Source organism: Pinus tabuliformis, chromosome 1_2 (genome assembly GCF_031772625.1).
Source record: "Pinus tabuliformis cultivar Carrire ecotype Pingquan chromosome 1_2, CPIR1, whole genome shotgun sequence".
NCBI classification, from domain to species: Eukaryota; Viridiplantae; Streptophyta; class Pinopsida; order Pinales; family Pinaceae; genus Pinus; species Pinus tabuliformis.
The window spans coordinates 177892953-177901969 of record NC_142298.1 but is presented as its reverse complement, the minus strand read 5'-3'; positions in this window follow the sequence as shown (position 1 = coordinate 177901969).

The following is a 9017-nucleotide window of genomic DNA, read 5'->3' as shown; positions in this document are numbered from 1 at the left end:
GAGTATATTGGGAAATCATTTGTAATTGAGGATTGAAGAGTGTGGAATAGTGGAAGACCAACATAGTGGAAGAACTATTCTGTGAAGCAATAAAGGAGCAGAGTGAAGCTTGTTGTTGTGTAGGTTAACCAAGGAATGTCATGGAACAAAGGAAAACAAAAAATGTTGTTGACAAGTCCAAGGAAAAAATTGTTGAGTTGGATCTCAGTTGAGGAGATTGGAGTCTCTTATAGGTTGGTGCCTACAAATTTGTTGAGTTGGTGCTCAACTAAGGGACTAAAATTTCCTATAGGTTGGTGCCTACAAGCATTATAAGTTGGTGTTTACTGAGGATTGATGCCCTCATCCTCTTGATATGATGGATTCCGCAGTTTTTATAAGTTGGTACTTACAGAGGATTGGTGTCCTCACAATTATTGTAATGAATTGAAGATTGTTTGATAAGCATTCAAATGTTACTTATAAAATATCTTTGTTTCATGATTTATGAGCATTAAATGTTTTTAAATACTAAAAATTCCTAATTGTAATGAAATACTAATTCAACACCCCCCCCCCAGTATTTCCAACATGCTTTTCTTTTTCTTGTACCAAATCTTCATAAACTTCTTTTGCACATTAATATTAACTATACCAATTGACTTCATTCCAAGATATCCAAGAATAACATTTGCATCCTTCGTCTCTATAGCATAAAAATATGAATGCAACAAATATTTGTCCATGGTCAACTTCAAATAATTAAAAGTTTCAAGAGTCTCACTTTTAACTTCTTTGCTTGCATATGTTTTGGAATAACTTGCAATCTATTAGCCAAGTGAACATTGATGAAATTAAGCTTGCAACTAGGGTTAGTAGAAACAATGACATTCACTCTATGAATACATCCATGAACCTTCAATATTGAGTCGTCACATAGAAATAAACCCTTGACACTCCCTTTATCATTCTTATTAGAATGAGACCATCAATCTAAGATTATCCATTCAAAGCCTTAATCTAAAAGTTCCATTATGTTGTCATAGTTAAAGAACCTCCACCATAAGAAAGCATGAACCTAAAAGTTACATTTAATTTACGCTCATTTCCCCATTTTGACTTCGTTTCATTAATGCATTCTTCAATGTGTGACCATCTTCTTTTCCTATAGAATGACATATCTTTCTAGGAAGAAAACTTTCAACCAAAAATTGTGGTCTATAAAAATAACATACTTTTCAATGAAATAATGATCATAACTTAAGCCCCGAGGGTTAGCTCAATTGGTCGAGTCCCCGTTATTAGAAAAACCTTTGTTATTGAAAGGTCATTGTTTCAATTCTCTCGAGCCTCTTGGGGTCAAGCTCCGTGGTTGAGCCGACAAGAAGTGATTCCTTCGGGTGGATCTACCTAGTACAAATATTTTGTGGACATAGCGGTCACTGATATTTGAGATCCGTGAAGCAAAAAGAAAAAAAATATATGACCATAACTTGAGAAAAAATTTATGATACTTGGGAATATATATATATTTTAATAAATTGGTATATTTTGAAGAGGGGCTTACATAAATAGTTGGTTCCTTCCTTCAAGTACTACATACAAACTTTCAAAATTCGAATTGAAGACCACAATCCTCTTTTGTCATCGCAAAAGAAAAATCCCCTCGTGTTCTAAATAGATATGAAAATAGAGCATAAGAGAAACCCAAGACTTTAATAATAAACTAAATCATTCATACACAAGAATGGATATAGTAATCTAGAGAAAACCCTTAAGGTAGGGTAACACCATGAATTATTCCTTATGCAAAATAAAGCACTCCACACATAATGCTTGCTACAATTTCAACACACTTCAATACATCCATTACATTGCTTCTACTCTTTTTATGATTCTATCTAACCCCCATGAACATTTTAGAGAAGGAACTTTCCGTAGTAGAACCTTTTAGCAAACCTTCTTGCATTCATTGCTTTGACACTACTAGATGGGCCTGATTTATTATAAATGACCTCTATACATAGCAATAAATAACTACCTAATTGTGATTACTCCCCTTGGATACATTCATAGGTACCCCATATTACCCCCCAAGAATACTACATAACTCAAATGATGGATGCTAATGTCTTAACTTTTGATTTTTCTCTTGTTCTTTTTAATGAACCAATCAAGTACTTATGCACACTCATTTAACAAAATAATTTCATTGACATTATGAGAAATTTTACATGTGACTATTATAGGGTTCTATGTTTACCTCAAGGCTTTCTATCATTTTGTTTTTTCCACAAGTTTCATGTGACCATTCTTGGAATTATTACCGAGAATCTCTCTCTTACTTTATATTTAAAGTTTTCCTTTGACCACTGCAACTGAAGAGGAGGCAATAATGGATTCTTCCTTTTTACCACACATCATGTGGTAATAAAGTTCAATAAGGTTCATTTTATAAGGGATCTCCTTGCTTAAGTTTATTTTTCAAGATGAGAGCCATAAAAGGGTTGAAATTGTTGGTCATAAGATTGGATTCTAAACCTTCCCCAATATACTATCTTTTTCTCCCAAAAGATTTCTATAATATTATATCTATAATAGGACATATTTATTGAAAAGCAAGCCCCGCCCTCAATTTTCCTCGTTTGCTTGTATCTACCTGTAGATTGTTTTTTTTGGTAAATAAAAGCATCATCTTATATTGTATGCAACATAGTATTACAAAACGTCTATCAAGGTCTATCTAAATGTTAGTGGTAAACCTTGTAGAGGTGGAATTGAGCATAACAAACATATTCCACATTAATCTACGATATTTATAGTCCACCCAACAATATTAAACAAACAAATAAGTTATGGGTTTGTCCCAAAAAACAAAAACAATGTATAGCATATGTACATCAAACATTGAAAATATGAGTAAAAGGTGTCATCTTGAGATCATAATAGATTATCGAAACCGACATGATTGTAAGTCCCATTGGATAATATTAAATGACATAAAAAGCATCAATACTAAGGGGAAGAGAGTTCTGGAGGTCGCTCAAAAGCATTAAAAGCAATGGCCCTACAAGACCCATCTCATCCTTTACCCAACAACCCATCTAAACTCAAATGTCGCATGTGGATTACTTTTGTAATGTCAACCATATTCCCCTTAAATTATATGTTGGTGGCTTCTCAAAGTGGAAATCGTTGGGTGTTAGGGATTGCTACATCTTTGTTATCTCTTAACATGTAAAAGATAACACATTCCTTCATAACCCATAAGAGGGTTGTAGTTTTATAAACGCTGGTGTGTCTGCTTCCAGTATGGCAAGGACACATTATAAGGGTTTTGGAAAGAATTTCATGATCTTGCTCAATTCCAGTTTGGACTTTATTCTTGACCTTAGTCTCCATCTATTCAACTACTTTCATTTTGTGGTTAGAGAATCTTGAGACAAAATCCTTGTCATTCTTAATGCTAAAAGTGAAAATGCTGTAAAGAGGTGTAGAGGTAGCCTACTTACCTTTAATTATGTCTAAACATCTAGTGGAAATGGCACCTTGAGAGTGTTGGGAAGCAAGTTGCCTTTCACTGATTTATCCCTAAACTCTCCTTGCTTGGGACTTGTCCAAATGCTCCTCTTCCAAACCCTCATGTGGTTCTCCTTCCTTTTGCTTTAATTGGGGGATCCAATATCTATCTCCCATGAGCTCCATTGGAAAGCTAACCTTCTCCTAGCTTTCCTTCTCCTCCTTACCTGAATTCTTGATGTTAGTGACCATGAAAAAGATGTGAACTTAGGGTGGCAAGTGTAAGAGGGATTCTCACTAGCCCAGAGGAATATTGGTTTATACTTGTTCATGGAGTTTTAGAATCGCTTCTAATAAACAAGCCAAAGCGTGCATCCTCTTATAAGGATTAAACCTATCAACTATAATTAACATTTTTGAAGTTAATTATAGTGGGGGACTTTAAGAATATCATTAGACATATGATATTGGGTACATACCCTCTCAACTCGACACATGCCTTAATCCTCGACAAAATTAGACAAATCTTGCATTTCTTTCTTGCCATTAAATTGTGTGATGTGCTAAGGTGGAACAATGTCAAGGTGGATTCATTTGCAAGCATGGTAACATAGAAAAAGTGGGTGTTATCATCATCAACACCAAAGTGCATTTCCATCGGATATGTTAATGTCTTTTGGTATATCCATGGAACACTTACTATTGGGGCGCTTGGCGGAAGCACATGGTGAAGGGACCATCGAAATGACACGATTATTCTCATGTGACTTACATATGTCATACCTCATTTCTCATCATGAATTATTCATTTTTGTCTTGCAACATCTCAGTGGGATTAATCCCCATGTAATTGATTTATCTGTGCAAAGGGTTAATCATTTTTTGGGCGGACTAGGATCGTGGGTGTCTCCGTTGCAATTGCAATTATGGAAAACCACTAATATTTGGAACTTGCTTTAGGCAAGAGGCATATTCAATTAATTGGTTTGAGTTTGTGATTGTTGATGTTTTGGATTTTTGTGCAAATTCCAATAGCATAATCTATGTCCTAATAAAATTAGGTCAAGAATGACAAATTATCAACATAATTGTAAGTTGTCATTAGGATTCTTATACAACAACGACAAACCATAAAGGTGAGAAAAGGAAAATGCATGATGTTATGGGTCATATTCAAAGACTTCTCACCTAGGCACCAACCTAGGCTTTGAACCCTCTCATCAATTTCTGGTATTGGACAAAGTGACCACTCAATCAACCATATTCCATATTGAAATATGATAACACTTGAGACTTAGCATGAAGAAGTTGAAGCAACCAACATCAAACTCAATCTTAGTTATTTCCGATGTTTTTGAAGACTTATATAATTCTCAACATTTACTATGAGATTGTATACTATAACGTATATTTTCTTGAACTTTTGTTTCTTTGCTTTTTTGTATTGGTTATATATAGACCAAGCTTCTTTATTTTAATAGCCCAACAAATACTCTTCATAAATTTTTTGCTATTGTATCTTGGTTGCATGCATTTGCCACATATTTTAATTCAATACAATCATCTTTGTACATGATGCATTGTCTTTGTGTAATGAATGCCATATTCATTGCCAACTGCAATTAGAGTGCATGTTTGACTCCAACCTCCTTTAATGATGTGAATGGTTAACTCCATATCTCCCTACTACACCAGAGGTGCATTCCAACATACTTCCCATAATAGCCGATGGTGCTCGCTCTATCCCAACACTCATGTGAAGCATATTACATCTATAACATCTCATGTTACCATTTAGCACATCATCCAAAAACAAATGCCCATAAACTATTTAAAACAACATGTATCTTATATTAAAGAGCTCGAATTGTTTTACACTATGGTCAATATAAACTTTGTTTTGTTAATACTTATAAATACACATAAACTATTTAAAACAACATGTATTTTATATTAAAGAGCTCGAATTGTTTTAGACTATGTTCAATATAAACTTATTTTTGTTAATACTTAAAAATAATAATAATTGAATTTTATTAATAATATTAATTTCTTAATATTTAGCATTTAAATTTATTTAACTTTAATACATATAACTTCGTTTTTAACTTTTTTAATATGAAAGGGTATAAACTCCATCTCTATATTAACCAATGCTATTAAAAAAATTAAATTTACACTTCTTTTATACAAAAATAATCATAAAATAATCTCTACGCCTCTTTTATACCAAAATAATCATAAAATAATATTTACTTATATGGTTAATAACACCATTATTTATTAGACCATTAAAACTTATAAAAACCCTGCAACTTTGACTAAAAGTATAACCGTTGAAATTTCCTTGTAATGCAAAGCAAAGAAATATACTTTGTTTTTCCTAAAAGGGAATAATTCCACATTTAAGATGTGCCCAACCTAAACGAATCTCCAATGTTTATGAAAGCATAAATCCCTCCTCTAATGTTCATTTTTGAACATCCACTTTTAAAGGTGTTCTTTTCACTAACGTCTTTTTCCTCCACTATACACAAATCCACGAGAGCCACATTCCTTTGTCGTTATCATGGCCCTCCACAAATAATTAGATTGTGATACCTCGATGTGTGTGGCTTCTTTTTGACACCTCCAACTCCATGCAATCTCAACTCTTTCAATCTGCACCCTTAAAAGGGACTACACAACACCATTCATTTTCAGCAACCCCACGTACTCGATGGCATTTCAAACAGCCATATCCTTGGACACCGAGCCATCATTTTTATATAACAATCCATTAAAGCAACAAGTCCAAAAAGAATTGGATTCTTATCGGTTAGTAATGAGTTCAAAAGTCACAACTTTGTTTTAATAGGTTAGTAATGAATTCAAAAAAATGAAATATGTCGAGATGTTATTTATATATACATCCTTTTTGGAGTTTGGTATACTTTCCTTCAATCATTTACCTTTACAACTTCTCAAATCCACATTTTGAAAAGAAGAATCTTTCAAACACACTTCTTTTCTTTTTGTTGGGTCCAATTTTGCTTTTAAGATCTCTATATCCATCAAACTTCACATTGGGGTTCTATTGTGGAGTAGAGTACTTAGTAAGGCAAAGTTCACAACCTCAACTTAGTGTTCATGAAAGTATAAGAATAGGAAGTCATGATTTTGAATGGGTTATAAGAATTAGTTTGAAGCGAGAAGTATAAACTTTAATATATTTTAATCTTCATATTAATGGGGTGTCAACCAAAGTAGCAACTTTCCTATGCACATAATAGTAGCAACTTTCCTATGCACATAATAGTTGATGGATTTTAGGGTAGGTTTGTTTGCTTTGCTTTTCTAAAAATAAAATTGTTCAATACTTTATATTACTCCTTTCCTAATATATCCCAACATATCTATATTAAAAAGTTGAATAAGATGTCATTTTAGCATATTTGTACACATATGAAAATTTTATACATTAAAGAAAACTTGCTATTAGGAATTTTCATATTGAAACTTATATTTTATTGTGAACTAATTTCAAGTTGGTTATGTTAAACGTCGACTTGGTGTAGCTCAATTGGCAATGTCTGTGGAAATGAAGTCTCACTGAACTGGAAGTCTTGGATTCAAATCTTGTGCTATCCCCCCAATCGGGGTGAGAAATTGGACATGATGAAGATGTAGTCCTACCAAGCTTACAAAAAATAAAGTTGACTATGCTAAACAAACAACATCTTAACATATTTGTACAAATATGAAAACTTTTTATACTAAAGAAAACTTGCTATTAAGAGTTTATACTGAAACTTATATGTTATTATGATCTAATATTCTTAAATGATGCAGATAATGGTATATTGGGGTTTATATATTACTATGAACCAATCCTCATGGATAATGTGGAACAATATTTTTTTTTAAACAAGAGATTTTATAGTTGTAAAAATAATACCAAGATGTCACTTATTAAGCATATCCAATTTTTAATAGATATATGGGGATAGTTTGGGAAAGGAGCAATATGGAGTATTGCCACTAATCTTATATTAAGAAAAAACAACATGTTATCCCATATTTATTATGAGGAATGATGAGTGATAACATATAAGCCATGATATACCATGACCCGTATCCTAATAGGTGTGTCCATAGAGCTAATTGTCCTCCTACTGAAATGATGGTTGATTGGTTTGAAGCTTATTATCATGCGTATTATTCACTATTTATTAAGCTAAATTATAAACTATCCCATTAACGTACACCTTAGTCTGTTAAACAGATGTTAAAATCCTTTGGTTTTAGAGGGAAATCAACTTTGAGAGGTCAAACATCTTCCTTTTCTTACACATAAAAACCTTACACCCACATGCACAACCACACCTAGGGAACATGTCCCACAATCAGAAGGGGAAAGCAAAGCAAACTATAACAACTTCACTTACAATATCAATTCACTTTGCTTACAATATTCTCTTTCTTTTTACTTGCTCTATAGAAGATTCTTTGATGTTTGAACATGTGGGTGTCTGCAGATTTTGCTTGTGTTTCCTTTAAATTTTTTTGGAGAATCCATTTGTTACTCTTTTATTTTTAACATTTATCTTGTATTATTTTAGTTTTAATTGTGTCTACATTTATAGAGATGTAATTGTTGTGATTGAGGTTGTTTTTGTGATAGTCTCTATTTTTCCTCTTCCTTTACACACTTTGTTAAGAGAAGAAAATGAACATTGATGTAAAATGAAAGCCAACATAGATATATGTTATTAGTAGCCATCTAATAATGTAGTGAACTTCCCTTTGGTGTTCGAATTTGATGATGCAGAAAGTTAGAGTTTCCATCGATCTATAATTTTGAGAGAAGTTTTGATGGTCTAGATCAATTCAAAATTAGGTCAAAACTCTTAAGGGCATTTTTCTTGGATGCATAAATCACAAATAGTGGGAGAACTCTACCCATGCTTGAAATTTTTGTTAGATTAGTAATAGGCTTATCACTGGAAAGAGGGCATGTTTGTTACAAGATTAGCTGGCACCACTTTAAAAATTCAATTAGAGTTGTGGATTAATGAAAACTCTAACTGTTTGTATTGTCAGATTCTAGAAACACAAGGATAGTTTGCTACAAGATTAGGCAACCTCGAAGTTAATTTTGAGGTGCAAGTTTTGAAGTTGATGTAATAGTATATTCTCTTATTAACATTATTTGTACTTTTAGTGTTGTGCTTTGAATGCTCTTGTATTTAAATTATCGTGGCTATAAAGAATCATTTATTTTTGAAGCAAATTTTTAATTAAATTACCATAATTTGACAATACAAAAAATTATCGATAATTTTAATCAAATTTTAATAATACATATAAATTTATTTTTTAACCAAAATATTAATTAAATTACCATAATATCACCGTACAAAAGTTATCTATAATTTTAATAATTCATATAAATCCAAAATTAAACAAAAAGTAACATTATTTCACCACTCCCGGATGCGGGTGACTATGCAGCGTGAAGGGCAGGTGTCAGGTGTGGC